A 19,799-nucleotide genomic window follows, 5' to 3' on the forward strand; every position below is an offset into this window, starting at 1 on the left:
TTCACCTCATGGCCACACTCTGTCCTCTGCACCCCATGCCTACCTTCCTGTCTCATGGCTTTTACCTCAAAGACATTCCCTGCTCACATCCTACCTCCCAGTGTGTGTACTGATTTGATTCACAACTGTTTCCTCCACTAGACTGCATGCACCCTGAGGACAAGGGGCTGTGTCTCTTCTGGTCAGCACTGTATCCTAATAACAGTGTTTGGTTCAGTCCTCCCTCAATAAATATTTTGGTCAATGAATGAGGGAATAAACACTGCTTTCTTCAATAGGCAGAATCATAACAGTGTCCAGGCTGCCATTTCTCCTCTCCATTCTTACCTGAGTTTAATTTGTCAATAGTTATAAACTGGATCGATTACCTGACAGTCTTCAAACTTACTAGATCAGAGTGTTGGATTCCTCTCTCTTCTCTAGATCAAGGATACAGATTTATTAAGAGTCTAGAGGGAAAGTTACAAAACAATGCAGTTGCCAGATCTCTTAAAAAAAAAGCCTTATTGCTCCAGAGTATTCTCAGCCTTCAGTCTCAGCCATGCACAATTGCTACCCAAAAAAAGGCTAGTCCACAAATCATAGACATGGACATAACAAACCTCTGGGAGCCCTCATACTTAAATGTATGATATGTTCTATCAGATGTAAACCATCCAGTTATCACATTCTAAAAACCTATGAATCAAAGATGACAAAAGTCAGAAAAGTGATAGTGTCTGGGAGGAGGTTACTAACTGGGAAGAAGCATAAGGGAAACTTGTGGGTGCAAGGGAGGAGGCAAGAAAAGTTTAATTCTACCGTTTACTCTCCCCTAGATGTGTAAGAATCTTGGGCAAGACACTGAACTTATATGAGTCTCAGTTATCTCACCTATAAAAGGTTGAGATAATTAATATACCATACACAGTATACTTTCAGTAGAAACTGGAACAGCACCCTGACATCAAACTCATTAATATTCCTACAACAAAATGAATAAATACATACCTGAAATAGAACAAAAAAGGAATATAAATAGCCTCATTAGCTGAAGTCAGGTTTGTGCCTATCTTACAAGAAAACTTCATTTTCAGAGCTTTGGTGTTTCAGAACTGCAAAGTAGGGGCTGTGGACCCACACAGAAGTGTTTACTATCAGAAAGTCAGTTTGCTAATTCACAACAAAACATTTTCTCCCATTCCAAGACAAAAATTTTTAAATAGTCTTTGGTTTGAGTTTTAAAAAAGTCTTTCAAAACTAAACAACGCCCATTGGTAACAACTCCGTCCATACACAACTGTTAATGTCATATGTGACTTCTCCTTAAGTAAAGTAACCCATCACATTGGCCCCAGTAAGTTATATGAATGATACCAAGTCATTTCAATTTTTGATTTACACTTCACCAATTTTCCAATATAGATTTTATTCCCTCCACCTCCGGACCTTTCTTATGAACAGAATCACATCTGAAATCTATGCCAGTTTCTTAGTGTAATGACCATGCCACTTACAACTTATATACTTTCACTAAAAGTTACAGTTTATCCTTGAATTCTTTCTAAATTCTTGGGTAGATAAATTTAATCTTATTAAGTGTACTGATCTGATCAAGAAAAGCCTTGGCAGTCAGGAGGAAAAAACATGTTTGAAATACTAATTTCTGGGATAATTCCTGGGGCTTCTATACATTTTTCTATACTTTTTGTGCATTAAAAAAGATTAATTCATGTCCTAATTAAAAAAAAAATAAGTCAAGCACCTATCATCATCTGACCAAGAAGCTTTACTCTGCTTGGGAAGGGGGCAAAAAACAGAAGTGGAAATTCTCTAATGTTTTTATCCCTGAAGGGATCTTTCACACCATGATCAGGCAGTCTTACCTATCTCCTAGCTGCCTTTCCCTTTTTAATGTTTTTTTAAAAAAGCAAAAACAAACATAAAACTCATACCATCAGTTGTGCAAAGAGCTTATCGAATTCATCTTTTATTCTTTCATCTAATTTCTAGGTAGCACGTAACTAACCATTATTACTTTGGGGGCTTCTCTGGCCTTGAATTTTATGTTTCCAATTTTTTAAAAAAAAATGCTTTTCTCCTCTCCACAGTCTCTGAGACTATGCCAAATGACCATCTGTCTTGTATGGTCCTTTTGATCCTCTCCTTTATAATAAAATGGTTTTTAAGTCTTTAAACTTCCAGTGGGTTATTTGCTTTTTAAAATCTTTCTTTCCACTTTTCCTAATGTACATACTTGACTGCAGCCCAATTTCTTAAAACTGAATCCCCATATGACAGATTTTATTCTTCCTCTCCCTGAAGAATGCTGAGCTTAATCACGATACGATTACTCTCAAATAGTGTTGACCTACAGAAATCTTTATCAATTCTTATTTGTTCCTCAAAGCAAAATCCAGGTTATTTCTTTGCTTTGTGGGTTCTAAAACTGCCAACTCTACGAAGTAGTTTGTCTCACTCAAAACCACATCTTCACATTTGCTCTCCATAAAGTATTTAACCAATGTATGTAAAGGTAAATAAACTTCACATTATTATTATCTGGCCTAATTTTGCAGCTTCTCCAATCTCCTTTAACATTTTCAACTGTCACATTATTTTGATTAGGACCGTGACATTTTTACTTAAGCAAGGATTCCAATCTTTATAAAAATGTAATCTCTTGCAGTCTATATCATTTCTGCGAAGTGAAGAGCCTAGCAGCACCACATTTCAACAGTCTCCTTCCATCAAGTACCTGAGATGTGAATTAAATCATTATACCATTATTTTGCCTACCAAGAAAGGAGAAGGGGAAAAAATTATATAAGGATGCCAGAAATGGCACTCACCATGTTTATGTAACACTTAAATAAATCTAATGCTTCAATCACAACTTCAGGTAAAATATATTATAGACTTGTTGGAAGAAAATGTCACTTCACTGTTATATCACCTACCCCAATGTGACCCTGGTAAAATTGAATTTCTTTTTTATAGAAAGGCTCCATAAGAAAAAGAATATTATCAGACACTGGCCTCCATTTCCCTCTCTGTCAGACAGTGTTATGGAACTCATCTGAAATCCACACTGCTAGGATTTCCAGCTCTGCTAGGACTGGAAGGGCCTACTAATACAAACCACAGAAACATTACTACTGAAAAAACAACTTTCACTAACAAGGCAAGCTATGTGAAAGCACTTTTACTAATAAAGCAAACTCAGTTAAACTGAGATCCTTTCAACCACTGAAGAAAAACAAAAACAAAAACACACATTTGAATTAACAGTCACTGGCTTTAAAGTTCACAATATCAGTAACGTGTTATTGTACCACTTAAGCATATGTGGTGAGAATGTATGACTTCAAGTCTGATAGGCAGCAAATCCTTACCAAGAAAAGTAATGTGAAATCGGCCTAGAATCTCACCTAACAATTAGAACCATATCTGCCTAAAAGTAAGATTTTTCTCAGCATCAACTCCAAGGTCATTAAGAACCTTTATTCTTAAATAATACATCAGCAAGGCTGGCAAATAAGTCTCCTTGTGTCCTGCAAGTGCACAGCCTGATGGTATAAAAAACTAAAAACAGAATGTACAGGTACCCTGCACCTCAGCTACCTCAAATAACATACAGTGTAACGCACAGGCTGAAAGCCTGACATCCATAAGTTGTATCCTACATAACCCAAGGACAAAACTTAGACATTCCATCTCTTATATATTAGGTAGGAATTTTAGCTTCCAGCCAATTACCAAAACAGCAGTCTAGCCTAAGGTATTTCTGTTTATCAGCTTCATGTAAAGAAAAAAGGGAACAGTAACAGGAAAAATCATGAAGTAGTACAAGGGTTAGAAAAGAGCAAGTAAGGAAATTATAAGAAAATTTACAAAACACAAGTCCAACAAGAGAGGGGAGGGTAATAGCTCAGGGGTAAACTGCATGCTTAGCATACACAAGGTCCTGGGTTCAATCCTCCCCTAAAAATAAATAACTAAGTAAATCTAGTTACTTCCCCCCCAAAATAATTTTTTTTTAAAAAATTAAAAAATTAAAACAAAAAAAGAGAGCATCTAGACATCAGAAGACATCTTCATCCTCAGGCTAATGAATTAGGTACTGAGACTTCCAGAACATAGCTAGCTAGGTATTGAGAGGAAGTCAAAATACCACAAACCCTAAAATTCAATTTTTAGGCTGGGAGCAAAGTGTACAGTCCTTGAAAGCTTATTTTTAAAGAGCTACACCAAACAAAGTTGCTGAGGTCTCGCTAGAAAAAGGGAAGGTCACAATATTGGGCGTTTCCCTTTGAGGAAGGAGAAAACTCAAGAGGCCTAACTCACCCATTACTCTAGGCACCCCAGGCCCAGTCAGCAGAAGAGTAAGCCCCACTCCTCAGAGAACTGGCTACCAGGCTTCCAGTTCTACCCTTGGCGTCTTCCAGACATGACTGCAATTTTCACCATGATTAACTTCCAGGAATGCCAGCCAGAGGAGCAGCCAGAAGGAAAGAACGTATTTCCCGCTCAGTGTCAGCTAGACTCTTTGGAACAACCGCAGACACAGCGTCTTCCTCTCTGCTAGGCAGGAGGGCACTCTGCAACCTCAGGAAAGTGCCTAACAACCCAGTAACACACTGGCACCACATTTCTCAAAGGGGCCCACTCTGACCATCTTATTTAAAGCTGCAAACCTCCCACGTCTCCCACCTACCCCTCCTCCACACACCTAATTCCCGTTACTCTGCTCTATTTTTTCCCATATCATTCATCACCCTCTTAATGCTATATATTTATTTATTTGTTATGCTTATTTCTATCTCCTTTTGTTAAAAAACAAGATCCACAGAAGTAGGATTTTTTTGTCTATCTTGGTCACTGATAGATTTTAAGCAGTGAGGAGAGGACCTCACATATAGTAGGAATCCAATAAATATTTATGGAGTGAAAGACGTAAATAAGAAAAACTAAAAAGACCTCTTGGAGGTCAACAACACCCAGAGGGCCCAATAATGCCTATATTCCTCTAACAGAATCAGTCTGGTTCCCGTGACTGACCTACATTGCTTCTGTCTGCAACATATTACCTCTCCCCCTCCCTGCAAGTCTTCCATCAGCTAGGAAATATGGAACCACAGACTGCTGCAGGCACTAAAGGCGACAAATGCTTGTCCTTGAGTCTGAAGGATTTCTGAAGGCTTTCATAGTCTGTGTCTTATTCCTAGGTTATTCAGTTTGGGATAAAATGTGCTGAACAGAGGCTACCTTAACATACAAGGAGGTCTGAAAAAAAATCACGGTAAGTTTCTGTTTTCAAAAATCAAATTCCAATTCAATTCAGAAAGCACTGAGCATAAAGTCATATTCAAAGCATTGGGCTGGAAGCCATAGGGAACAGAGGAGACACAGGTGTCTTATGAGTTTAGAATGAGAGAGGAAGAAAATATATTCACATGTAATTATAATTAAAGACAAGGTGTGATAAAATGCTGTGACAGAGATCCCTGCAAAGAGTCAAAGAGAAACAGAGGGCTATGAAATCAATTCTGGAGATATAGGTCGGTGGGAAGAACAGAGTTAAGAAAGTCTTCAGGAAGGAGATGAAATTTTTTTGGCAGGTTAAAGGAAGGGTTAGATTTGAAGCTGAATACCTTGGAGCAGGGAAGGGCATTGCAACAAAAAAGAAAAGAAAAAAACTAAGGTGTTGAGGCTGAACAGTATAGGATAAGCAGAAGGAATGACTGTAAAAAGAACAGGAAATACATGAAATAAGATTGAAGGAGGCCAGGGTTGGTCAGGCTATAGGGGATCTTGGGTGCTGGCCTATATCAGGCAATAAGGAGCCACTAAAGGTTGTTCAGCAAGAAGTGAAATGATCGGAACTCTATTTAAAAGTCTACACTGGGGTTCCTTGCCGCACACTCTTCCAGAACCAAATTCTTTCCTTTCAGAGCACTTCAGTTTCTAACCATACATTCATTAGTTGACCACTGGTCTCCCAAGTAGATCTGTAAGTCCTGAAAGGACAGGGATCATGTCTGGCCTGGCACATATGTGCTCAATAAGCACAGTCATACCTCGAAGATGTTACAGATTCAGTTCAAGACCATCGCAATAAAGACAGTATCTCAGTAAACAGAGCCACACAAGTTATTTTGGTTTCCCAGTGCATATAAAACTTATGTTTGTACTATGCTGTAGTCTATTAAGTATGCAATAGCATTATATCTAAAAAAAAAAAAGTACATAACCTTAATTTAAAAATGCTAACCATCACCTGAGACTTCAGTGAGTCACAGCAGTAACATCAAAGATCACTGATCACTATAACAAATATAGTGATAATGAAAAAGTTTAAAACCTTTGAGAATTACCAAAACGTGACACAGAGACATGAAGTGAAGAAATGTTGTTGGAGAAAATGGTGCCAAGAGACTTGCTCAACACAGGCTTGCCACAAACCTTCAGCTTGAAAAAAACGCAGTATCTGCGAAGTGCAGTAAGGTGAGGTATGCCTGTATTAACTAAACAAAAATTACAATAATATTGCAGCAGTCTGTAGTACGGAACACAGAAAGAAGCATTAACCATGAGGTTACTGCAATAATGTACAGATAAAGGCCTGAACGAGGTCAGGTGAAAAATTGAAGCTAAATGATAAGGTATCTAAATGATTCAAATTTAGTAAATGATTAGATGAGGTGAGGAAGAAAAAAGAAACAAATACAAAGCCAAAGTTTTGTACCATGGCAAGTGGAAGAACTATAATGCTTAGGGGAGAAAAGGGTAAGTTTCAGAAATGATGGACTGGAGGTACATCTGAAAGCAGACACCAAGTAGAAAAAATTTCCCCCTTCCTCTATACCTTTCAGATTCATACACCCTATGAACCTCACAATTCCAATTCCTCTTCCTACAGTTCCATTTCTGATGCCATTCTTTAAGACTCTGCTCTAGATGCAGTAGTTCCACAACAAAGATATATGCTGAGTTTCACACCAAACCTCAGAATTTGTAACTAAAGTTTACAAGGCACATTCTTGAACATTCATTTCTGCTCACATAAATAAAAGTTCATCCTAACCAAATCCAAAGTCCTCATCTAGGAATGTTACTAGGAACACTCTGGTAACATACCAAAAACCCACTGGCTTTACTTTGTACATAGACTAGAGCAGACACTTCTGCCTTCCTCTATAAATACTGAACTACAGCCCAAGAAACTACAAGTACCAGTATGCAATGTGGTACCAGCATGCAATGTGGCGTAACTGCCAGATCTGGATTTCAAGCATGGTATGGTTTGATTTCCAAAGGTTGCATGGCACCTACTCTGGCCACTTTCCAATAAAAATTCTACAAGAGAGAAAGAGAGAGAGAAAGGAAGAAAGGATGAAAGGAAGAAAGAAAGAAAGAACGAATGAACTTACCTACAAAAGCCACTTATATTTCTAACATAAGTCTTTCAAAAAATCTCACATTAAAGTGAAGCACTTCCCAAAATAACCTTTAGATTACCTGAAAATCAGTAATCTGCTACAGATGGCTGCAAATAAAGCAAAACACTCCCAGGACTTTTTATGAGTCAAAAATAAACAGTAGTTGCAGCCACCAAATTTTTCTATTACAGACTGATGGATGTCTTAAGGACAAATTTAACAACAATGAATATTTCTTCCAATGTTCAAAGGTAGATTAAACATGTGATTTTCCTAAATTAACACTGCCTGCCCCCCACCAAAAAAAGAAAGACGAAAAGACCATCATCCTCTTAACATTCAATAAAGAGCTGCTACTGGATGTTCCAAATCCAAAAAATAACTGAGAAATACTAGTAAAAATCTTAACTTGGGGAATTAACAACTAGGTTATGCAATTTTATTCCTTTAAACTGCTTGAAAGCAAAGATTTCCTAAAATTACAGTTGATCCTTGAACAACACAGATGTGAACTGCCCAGGTCCACTTATACCTGGATTTTTTTCAATAAATACATACTACAGTACTACATGATCCACAGTTGGTTGGAACCTCGGATACTAGAGGGCCAACTGTAAAGTTATATGAGGATTTTTTTACTTTACTGTTGGGATGGGGGGTGCTCTAACCCCTGCATTGTTCAAGGGTCACCTGTACTGTCAATTTCAAAGTTCCTACAGTCATCCACCATTTCCATTGCTTAGTCCCCTTTACAGGGTATTTCAGAAAATCCCCTCATCGGTCAAACTTCACCAAATTTTGCATTTTGAGCATTAAAAATAACAATTTTATTTCCTAAACAAAACAGTGGGCAACTCTTACTCAATTCCAAAAAGTTAATTCAAAGTAGGTTTTCCACTAACTGGTCAAAAATGGAAAAATGCCTAACCCACCTCCACAATCAGTTCCATTTGGCTCAAGATTTCAGATATAAGAGGTTTAAAGGTCTTAGATTCCTAACTAAATGCATAAAATTACTTCTTATTGATATCAGGCAAATCCTTCCAGGTTTGATTTCCTTCTCACAAACTGAGGTTCTTTTTCTGCAGCTTTGTGATCCCCACCCTGGCCTGCTTGAGCAGGCTAGAAAAGGACACACCTGGTAAACTAGTGAACCTGCAGAAGCAGGGTACAAAGACCCTCCAAAAGAAGACAGCCTAGTTTAAAAAAAATAAAGCAGAGCATAAACTTTACAAACATAAGAAAGAGGAGTGAGAATCAAACCCCCGGGAACTAAGCCCCTTTGAATATGGACACAACAATAGAAAACTGCTCACTTAAGTCAACCACTTTTGTCTCATTCTTCCATCACAATCTTGTTAACATAAAATTCAACACTAAATGAAACCTTAGATGATCTTGTCTAATGTGCTCACTTTACATATACGTAAAGTGAAAAACACAGGCGTGACTAGCACAAGGTCACACAGCTAGTTAGAGGCAAAACAGTGATCAGAACCTAGGTTTTATGACTCCCAGTTCTGTGCTTTTTCCTCTAAGCTTTGAAAAGCTACATTAACAAATAAAACATATTATACTATTAAATCAGAAAATAACTTAATTGGAACTGTAGCTAAGCCACACAAAAATAAAATTCATCCATATGAAGAGAACCAAGGGTTAGAACAGGAAGTGCCCCAAATCAAAGAGAAAGAAACAGTATTCGTTCATACAATACAGGACTTTCTTAAGAGTACAACCTCGCACATATTTCCTGAGCCATCTTACTAACTACCACCTGCTGAGATGTGTGTCCTGTGCTTCCATCAAACACACCTCCTCAAGAGGATGCCACAATGACCCTTGTGGCAAAGGTTTGAAAAGTGGTAACTTCTGGCACACATAACTGATGGTACAAAAGGAGCACAAATGTGGTGCCAACAATCAAGAAGAGAGGACCGAAGTTGAAGGGATAAAGATTTTGCTGGGAAGAAGTAATCCTGAAAATGAGATAAGAATTAAAATCCAAGAGAGCAAAGCTGGCCTGACATTAATGACCAGAGAGCACAATAAAAAGAAGGCAGTTTCAGAGCTTGCCCGGCATCAGACAGCTCTCACCTGCAACATAAAGAAGGAAAAAATTCTCACAGAGACAAGAGAAAGATCGTAGGTTTGCTCCTGAGTGATAGATTAGACGTGACCTAATAGGTATTTGTCATCTCTTATTTCTGGGACTCTGATCCAAGAACAAACAGCAAGAGAACCATGAAAATCAGCCCTGTTGGATCTGGAGTTCTTCCCTGACAAGATATAAAGCTCATTCACAGATCTGACTGTGCTCATGAGACTGCAGTTCAACTCCTGCTGCTAGAGCAAAGGGAGGGGCAAGAAAGATAGAAAGGGGTGAGTGGGAAGGAGGTGGAAGATCTGGGTTGTGACTATAATAGCTACAGTAATTAGAGTGTTTCCAAGCTGCTAGAGAAGTCTTCAGAGCAGAGAACGAGAATGGGCGATGGGGGAGGAGGGAAAGCATGAGGAAGCAAACTACTGAGAATGCTAGGAAAATATGTGGTGGTTTGCGAACAGTTTAAAACAAACAACCAACTATGATGGCTCATATGGGGAAATAAAGAAGTGAATACTATACAGATAACCACCAGACTCCTACTTAAAGCTAGGTTACAAACTAGGTTTAAACAGATTCTTGCAAATGTCCCTACCTTTGCAGTGGCCCACTGGTCCTGGCATCAAAGTCACACAATTTGCCTCCCTTTCCCCTAAATCAATCTATCCATCCATCCACCCACCCATCCATTCATCCATATCTCTGTCTCGATCTAACAGGTCAGAGCCTTCACTCCACTTGGAAAAGAGACTTCTGAACTCTAAAACGGTTAATATCACTTATTTCCTGTCAATCAACAGTTAATTAACACCGTGTGAATTCAATTAGATTGCGTGTGTGTGTTTTTCAACAGAAGGAGCACACAGCTTAGTCTAATACAGAAAATGACTGGAGGACACTAAAAAAGTCAGAAAATAAACACCAAGTTACTTGCTTCTAAATTTTAGGCTCTACGGCACTGCTACTATAGTAGCATGAACATGTGAAAGAAAAATAAAATCATATTAACAGAAGATGATGATAATAACCGAGAAGAAAAATCTGGAAATTTGCAGAAAACCTCAAAATAGAAAGTCCTCCTTCAAGTTACAGGAAACACTATACTTGTTTTTAAGATAAATATTTAGTTGAAATACTTCCTTAACATGTTGTGACCGTCTGGTGATCTGATTCTAACAAGTGATGTTAATTTCAAAGCCAGAAAAAAGAATGACAAAGGTGCTAGGAGAAACTAAAAATGGAATAAAACAACCAAAGAGACACAAACTTCATGTGGAGACTTACATTCATAAAATAAAAACACATGCAAATGTCCTGAGTAAGGCATGTCAGGTAGACCTAACACAAAAAGGCAATTAACATCCTTCACATAAAACCTGCTGGATATCCTCCCAGTGGGCTAAATCTTTTTCACCACACTAAAAGCAAAGAATTTTCTCTTTCCCATTTCTCCCTAATAAACAAGTGCGAGAAACACTGAATTACCATTATTTCCTTCCCATTCACAGGGCATAAAGCCAGAACTCACAGAAATACAATAGGGCTGAGGACCATGTCTAAGGCATGCTGCTCAGTAACCTAAAAGAAACACAGGGAAGGAAGAATCTCTTTTCTGTATTCCATTACCATCTCAGTAACAAACCAGTATCAGGCATTAAGAAATGTGAAACAAAGAGGAATTTCACACATATGAACTGAACCTAAACCACAGAAGACCAAGTATTTTCTTGTCACTGTGGCATGTGATTCTTTTAACCACCTGCTCAATAATCCCTCTGCAGCTGCACAGCTGCTACCAATTCCACAAGCACAGCTAGGCAGGTGCTTTGGTGAATTACCTGTTCCCCAGTGAAAAGAGTCCTTCACTGACACTTAGTGGGCCCAGAACCTGCCAATCAGCACCGCCTATCTTCATTCTGCCTGTCATAGCCAAACTTTATGAGAGAGATCATGAAGGCATATTTAGTACACTGTGTGATTTTGTATTTTGTATTTTGTGGGTTTCCCCCCCTCAGTGTTGGTGGGTTTTTTTTGTTTTTCTAAAGGAAAATAAATTTTAAAAATCAGAATTAAGCTGCTTAAAAGAAAACTTGCCACACAACATACGGCTGCCTCATCTCAGAGTGGCCCCATCTGTCTGGCAGTATCCCCATCCATGACTAGTTTTCCAGAAGGGAACTAACAATTGCTTAGCTACCTTTGGAGCAGGAGAAAGTGGCACTAGAAGGTGCTATGTGACGAGAGTGAGAACAGAGCGAGAACTTCTGGAGACCACACATCGTTCCTGCACTTAAGTCTCCATGGCTGAGCCCAGGCAGTGGTGCTCTGAGTCAAATAAGAAAGGAGTGGCACTTCTACTTGACAGAGCAATCAGTAAACCCCTCAACAAATTATCCTGTTCCAGTCATTTAGTTGCTATATGCTAATTGCAACGTAATTACTACCAGGAGCCAAAATTATGCTTCCATATCCTCACAAAATAAGCACTAATCTGCCCAGCTATCTAGACCTCTCACAAGGAAACATTTTCTAACAAGAAGCTGGAGGAAAAATCCAAAGTGCTCTCTGAAAGATGGTCACAGTCAGAAGATTCATAAGACTACTCGTGGCAAGGGCCCAACTCTGAAACCACTAAATCCAATCAGGGCAAATTTAATCTGAGGTTTCTGCCTTCACTGTCACCTGACAGGATTCAGAAATGAATGCCAAAAGCCCAAGAGCAAAAAGCTCTGGACTCATTTAGCTGAGGCTTCACTCAGAGACCTAGGACATATAGTTGGAAACAGTCTAAAGACAGATAACACCTCCAGTAAGACCTTGAGACAGTCCTGTCATCAAGAAATATGAAGGTCAGAACAACCTGTTCCCTCCCAACAAAGCCCAATACCTAAGTGGCAAGGCATCATTTTTAAGAAACTCACTGAAATAAAGAGATAAAGGTGGCAACACAGTCAGACTCAGAACCTTGGAAAGACCTTTACTACAACTAAAGGCTAAAGTTCTTCTTCAACAATATCCTACAGGAAATGATTGGCTATCACGTACAGTGTATACTGTGTACCACTGCCCTCTCACAATAAGTTTGATTTCTCATCTCTTTTTAAGTCTTCTTTAATGTCCTAAATGGAAACCTCATTTCCAGCCCCAAAAAACTTTTTACCCAATTTATAGTACCTAAATACCATCTGGGAACTTCTATGCAATATATATAAGGATAGGGTTCCTTCTAGCTTGTCCTCATTCTTCCCTCATTAACAACCTCCAAGACCTCAAATGATTTTTTTTTTAATATTCATCTCTCTGGCAAATTTCCCCCTAATACAGAAACACATATGGACTTTCTGCACAAGCAAGTCACCTCCTTTCATCAGAATCAAAGATTAAAAGGAAAGTTGTTTTGTTTCCACAGCCCTTACCCAGATAGGCAAATTCTGTGGCTTTTTACTTATGCAATTATTCTGACCAGGAAGTCACCATTAAAAAGGTACCTGGTCCCTGACTCCCCATCTTAACCCTGCACAGGTTTTTAGTGGTATTCCTAAACAAATAAAACAAAAATCCTTGGATGAGTGTCCCACCTCTATAAGAATAAGAATTAAATATGTTGGCTCAAACAAGAGTAAAACCCTCCCCTTGGAGTCTTCTTCCTTAAAGAACTGACACAAACATCAGGGTTGAGTCTCCCAGCCACCATCCCTCCACAACTTAGTACAGGCTAGCCAAAGAGGCAGGCACAACATGGCTGGCATTCCCTATTCTTCTGAAAAATGTGTGCCAATGAGCTCTGCATTGTTCCTCACTCAAAAAGAAGAGCCTTTCTGTCTGGCCTCCTCCAATGGCAAGCCCCAGTCTGGAAAAGGAAGAAAATGGCACTGAGGAGCCTGGGAGATGGAGCATATCCAAAGCTCTCAGACAAGACTTGAACCTATGACCTTCACTGTGTACACAATAGGCGGGTGAGAGGGACGGGTTTATCTCTGCAGCAGCAGTTCTCAGCCCTGGGGTAGCACTCCCGATAAAATGACACGACTATTGTGTGTGGCAGCAGAACAGTCATCTCCTCACAACAGCCTAAACCAGCACTCCCTCCCCCAAGACAAAGCAGCAGGGGTGAAATTAACTCGAGGCTGCAGAGCAAAGCCTAATACAGAAAAGAGAGGCCTGTGGGGGATTGGGGACTCTCCTCAACCCCTGGGGCTCTGGACACATGGCTGGAAACAGACAGGCTTTCTCCCCCATCTTTCTCACTCTCATTTAGGTAGAAAGCTGTTTCTTAGAGAATTTAATCATCTGTGATTTGTTCAGAAATATTCCCCCTGAAGGGTTCTGATCTCTCTCCACCCTGTGTGAGCCTAATTCCTAGAAGCTGAAATGACTGTTTGCTGCTGCCTGTTTCACAAACACACATTAATTGGTCAGATGTGTCTCCTCCTCCTCAACCCCAGAGGGAGGAAGGAGAATCTGAGCAAAGCACAGAGATGATCCAACCGTAATTACACATAAAGGGAAAAGAGGGCAGCATGGGTTTTCCAAACAGGACAGGGTCACCAACCCTCCCGGGGGTACAAGGACAGCAGTTAAGGGCCAGGCCCAGGGATCCCTCCATCTTGAAGAAAAGGACAGGAGTAAATGTGACCTGAAGACTGGAAGGAGCACACACCCACAACCTACTTACTGCACACTCCCAGCCACCTTGCTCCCCACCTCCTGGGCCGCGCACACGTCCTGCTCCCAGCCCTTCACTCTGAACCCCACTAACTCCCTGACTAGCCCCAGTCGCCCTGGGCCCCCTCAAGATACCCAGACTCGCCTCTGAAACTCTCTGGCCTGTCCCCACAACCTGGCGAGACCTTCATCCCCTCTCGGGCACCCCTAACCTCAGCCTGAACCGGCCCCGGCCACGCTTTGAACTTCACCCCGCGCCCCTCGACGCCCCCTCCCCCACCCACGCAACGACACCCCCCACCCCCGCCTTTACACACCTTCCCCTTCGCTCCGCCCCGGCCCCCCAACCCCCACTTCCTCCGTCAGGCGCCGCTGCCCCGGCCCCCTCAGCGCCGCCGCCTCTCTCCTCCCCCAGCCCCGGCTCCACACAAAGCTCCGGACTCACCGCGCGGCCGGTCCCGGGAGCCGCCACCTCCGCCGCCCGGGCCCCGGGCCGTAGAGCCGCCACTGCTACGGGGCCCAGGCCGCCATCCGTTCCCGCGGCCCCTCCCCCCCACCCCACCCCGCCTCGGCTCCGGCTCTCCGCCCCCTCCTCGCGCCGCTCCGCCCCGCCCGGCCGGTGCCGCTGTGTCCGGGGCCGCGGGTCCCTCAGCCGCCGCCACCGCCGCCGCCGCCGCCGCGATCCGGGACAACCAGGGCCGCCCGGAAGACCCGGACACTGGACTACCAGGCCCCCGGATCTGGATTCCGGGCTGGTGTGGAGTCTGGAGCAGTAGAGCACAAGGGAAACCCGGAACCTGGATGAAGGAGCCAAATCCTGGGTCTCGGAATGCACGGTCACAGGGAGCCCGGATTAGAGACTCGTAGCTCTGGGAATGCTGGAAAACCCGGCGAGCCGGTTAAAACAGAGATAAACTCGAGGAGACCTGGGTTGGAGAGCTCGAACCTAACGCTCTCTCCTCGTGCAAAGAACTCTCGCTGGACCAGACTTCCTCGCAGAGAGGTCTCTGGGGAAGTATCATATCTTAAACACGGAAGACAGCAATTCTGTAGGTGTCCAACCGTGGGGAGAGGAAAGGGCGGTAAGGGGTCTGAACGTGGACATCCACAAAAACAGAAGAGCCCAGCTCTTGGTGGCTTCATCCATTTTATCCCTTGGTTCAGCGAAGTTATCAACCCCCTAATTTTTTATCCTTTGTTCTCCAGTTTCTTTCTTTCTTTTTTTTTTTTTTTTTTTTTTAGGATTATCACTAGGTTTCCTCTTCAAAGTACCCATTGCTAATCCTTCTTAAACCCTTTCCGCCAAACCATCCTTTATCACCAAATCTTGTTTCTTTTTATTATCTTAAGTCCCCTATTCCGTCCTTTTCCAACCCACCATTCTAATGACTGTAACTTTTTATCTTTTCTTATCTGCCATTCATCTGATTGCACAGCACACAGTAGGCATTCAATCCTAGTTTAAGTGAACTTTCCCACCGACCTCTTACTTGTGAAATATCATACTCTTCACCACCTCCTCCCTAAAACTTCCACCTCCTTCCAGAGCAAACAAATTTATCTCAATCCTCAAGGCTCCCCACACAGTGTTTAGCCTCAATTATGTCTTTCCTGTGTCCTTGGCCATCTTAGCTCTGCAGTATTTCTCTTTCCTCTCTTCCCTTTTTAGGAAAAGGGCATCCTTCTACAGTGCCACTCAAGATAGTATAGTATGTGACTTGAGGATAGAGCCAGATAATAAAATCCCTTTACTCTCCACCTCCATATACACATACAAAAGGGTGTGTGTGTGTGTGTCAGGGGGTAATAGCTAAAGAATACTAAGCCTGTCTGGTCTAGGAAGAATAATCTCCCATTTGTTCACCAATATTCAGCTTGCCCTCGGACAGTACAAGGACAAAACTGAACCCAGGTGACAGCAAACCTCTCTAATCTGTACTGGATGATGTTATAGGTGAAGACTCAGCTACTTGCAGGCAGAGAAAGAGAGAAGTTTAGTGTCTTAGACTTAGGTGTGACTTAATTAAGGGTTAAGACTTGAGTAGTCATTTCCTATTGAAGAGTATGACTATTATTGGAGAAGCCTAGACTGCAAATATAGGGAACAAAGGAAAGTAAACATTCCTACAGAGCACTCCAATTTTTAGACAGAGAAATTTCTCAAGTCTAGAAGACCCACTAAAAATTTTCAAGCAATTGATGTCTTATACATTAAAAGAATCTTTAAGTTTTGATTTCCTGCCCCTTTAGACCAGGGTTTGGTAAATTATGGCCCACAGGTCAAATCCAGCTCAGTGCCAATTTTGGAATGTCCTATGAACTACGAATGGTTTTTACATTTTTGGATGGCTGAAAAATAAAATATTATGTGATGCGAAAATTATATGAAATTAAAATTTCAGTGTCCATAAAGTTTTATTGGCTCATAGCCACATTCATTCTTTTATGTATCATCTATGGATTTATTTCACTTGAACTTCAGTAGCAGAGTTGAATAATAAGAGGGACCCTACGGCCTAGTAAAGCCTAAAACATTGGCTCTCTAGCTTTTTATACAAAGAGTGTGGACCCCTACTCTAAACAAGCACTGTCTGATAGAACTTCTGGCAATGATGGAAATATTCTGTATTTGCATTGTCCAATTCAGAAGTCACTAACTACGTTTAGCTATTTGAATACTTGAATATGGTACCAGATGACTGAAGAACTGAATTCTTAATTTCATTTAATTAAATAACTCATGTCATTAGTGGCTACCAGGTTAGACAGGATAGCTCCAGACTCTTCTCAAATCTTCTGTACTGACATTTTTTGCCCTTTGTTCCAACACCTCACTCCCTTCCTATGACACATCTATGGATTCTCAGTCGCCTTCTCGCCCCACATTATTTACCTGACTCCAAGTTAGGGTACAATATTTACTAGGTTTTCTTTCTGGACTCTCCACTATCACATCGGAAATCTGATCAGTCTACCAAGTTTCACCCCATGAATTAATCCACATTAGGAGCACACACATAAATGGACAGACATTTACACAAGTTTCTTTGTGTCAGAGGATGGCACTGAGCTAAGTTCTTTCTTCTCCGCGTGAGAGAAGTAGAAAGCCCTCCACATGCTAGATCCCTTGATGCTGCTGGAGCCTGTGATATGGATCACCTCCCTCCAAACACATTCAAAGAAGTTGAGAGCAGCAGATGTGTACTTGCTATTTGAATCTCAAGGAAAAAAAAAAAAATCCTTCATCACAGGACTTTCTTTCCTCCCCCAGGCCTAATAAACTGAAGTTAGCTGATTTCTCTAGTTTAATACATGCTTGCTTTTTTACTGGCCTTTTCTAGCTGGGCAAGAGAACAACCCCAATACTGTCTCAATCTTGGCTAGGACCTCTAAGCAAAGGTATTAAAAAAAAAAAAATTACCAAACAAAATAAAATCCACATAAACGGGCTTTAGTAGAGACAGTAGTTAAAATGGAAAGAGATTAAGGGTTATAACTCATAGCTTTGTAATTATTTGTAAAAAGCAATCTTTAAAGTCTAAAATTTTTACACCTACTCCCTAGGGGAAAAATGGGTTTCTGTAAACTTACAGTTTAAAAAAGAAAAGAAAGGATATCTAGTTCTCTTTTTCAAGATTAACTATAGCAAGAAACTCTACAGCCTCCCACCACCCCCAACCCCCTAGCCACTTACTCCAGTCCAAACATCTGTCTGTAAGGCCAAAGCCTCCTAAATCCTGACAGAAAAAGTCTTCAGTTTCATATACATCCTACTCTGAGCTAATATAATTGAGACTGCGTCCTACCTAGAAAAACAAAAACAAAAACACTGAATCCTTTAGCTATGATACAAATTGAGAGCCACTGAACCCAGCCATCCAAAAGGGGGTGCAGGTATTTAGGCTGCAGAAGAAAACCAGCTCAGAAATGTAAAATTTCCCTCAGGCCAAGATGTCCCAGAGTTACAGGGTGAGTGAAAAGTGTTATAAAGTACTGAAAGGCTATTCCTGGGCAAGTCTGTACTCAGGCTGCTAAGAATTTCCACTAGGCTTTAAATCAGGCTATTCATCACTGAGTAACTGAGGGCCATCTACCCCCAAGCCTCTCCCACACTTCCTCCCGGGTGTCTCCGCAAATAAAAGAGAGACTTTATACCACCACCACGTGAACTGAAGACAGGCTTTCACAGTCTAACCATGAAAAAGAGAAGTTTCCAAGTTACTCGGCCATTTACTCATGTGGCTCCAGCTGCATATTCTGGATGCTGAGGTGGGTTCTCATAAACTTGTAAAGTTCTTGTAAACTTTCTTATCACAACACGCAGAATGGTTGCATAACCTGAACTCTTGCATCTCCTGATGTTTTTCTTTAGGCATGCACACACAATCTATCCAGGTGGAAAAATCAATCCAGACTCCTCTGTGCTCAGGCTGTCGTTCGAATAAAAAGGCAGAAAGATAATTTTTTTTTCCTCCCTAGGCTCTTCACCTCTTGCCTTCCAGTTTTATTTTGGTATTAGGAAAACCAGACAATTCCAGCACAGAATTCAAGTTGCTACTGCTTGGTAAACTATTAACCGCATAGTGAACCCAGTGTGGCTTCTTTAATAATACTAGGATCTGCAGGAGGCCAGAGGGAGACTTTTTTTTTTCCCTAAAGAAGTGCCATTAGTGTCCTTTCCACTTTCTCTACAGAACTGAACAGAAGAAAAAGAATGCTACATGCCTGCATCACCAGAACAAGAATCGGGTGGGTTTTCCCTGGGAATCCAAAGTGATCAAGCCCCCACAAAACCAATGCCCAGAGCTATGCAACAAGCAGGGTTCACAGTTGAGTGAACATCAATGCATAATGAGTGGAGGCATTTCAATGCAAATAAACGCTGAATATGAAGGATTAAAGAAAGGGGAAATTAATCTTTTTCATAACACAGGGCACTTTTTTTCTCTCCCTTGTGCTCTCTTTTTTAAGTCATGCACACAACTGCTGGAGGGAATCCAACTTCCCCCGTGTGGTGGTGCTGCTTTATAAAAAGCAGAACGTACACATTTAAGACCATGAATTTCCTGAGGATGCCAGCAACTGAGATTCTGACAGTTCTTCTGAACAACCTCAGAAAAAAAAAAGTGCTTCACTAAGTGGGGCCAGAATGACTGGTAAAAATCTCATTTCAAACCAACCTTCTATTTTTCCAAAGCTCAAAGCTTCCTGGGGTATGGATGATTTAAAGGGTTTGGTTTCAGCATTTGGGGGTATTTGTATGCATTTACTGAAGGGATTTTATTTTTGTTTGTTTCTAATTGCTCCAAGTGATATGTTTGCAATCCCAACAAAATAAATAAGGCAGTTTCATGCTGCTTTAGCAGGTGGCTCCATCTCATCCCGTCTGATCCTCTTATGTACTAACGTCTCAAACCAAAGAACAAAGTGGCAGCACCTCTTTAGGTGTGGCTCCTCCCATCCCTGCCCCCCAAAATCTGCCAACGAAGGTTACTCAGCTTTTAAAGACTGTTCACTTGAAGAGATGTTGGACTAGAGCAGCAAACTTGTTAAAAAAAAAAAAAAACTTCTCGTCCCATCACAGGTTTGTATTAAACACAGTCTTAACA

The 19,799-nt window shown here is 41.1% G+C and overlaps 1 protein-coding gene across 4 annotated transcripts in view; it reads right to left on the reverse strand.

Annotated features, from left to right (window-relative positions):
* ZNF609 (zinc finger protein 609) overlaps window positions 1-17,842 on the reverse strand; it is a 187,665-nt gene extending 169,823 nt beyond the window's left edge. For 2 of the 4 annotated variants that reach the window (XM_074366339.1, XM_074366337.1), the window contains exon 1: window positions 14,636-17,841. The gene's annotated coding sequence lies outside the window, so the exon portion shown is untranslated. Of the gene's footprint in view, window positions 1-14,635 lie in introns of all 4 variants that reach the window. The other 2 variants (XM_074366338.1, XM_074366340.1) reach the window with 2 other exon arrangements.
* Window positions 17,843-19,799: the final 1,957 nt, after the last annotated feature.

The sequence above is a fragment of the Camelus bactrianus genome, chromosome 6 (assembly GCF_048773025.1).
Source record: "Camelus bactrianus isolate YW-2024 breed Bactrian camel chromosome 6, ASM4877302v1, whole genome shotgun sequence".
NCBI lineage: Eukaryota > Metazoa > Chordata > Mammalia > Artiodactyla > Camelidae > Camelus > Camelus bactrianus.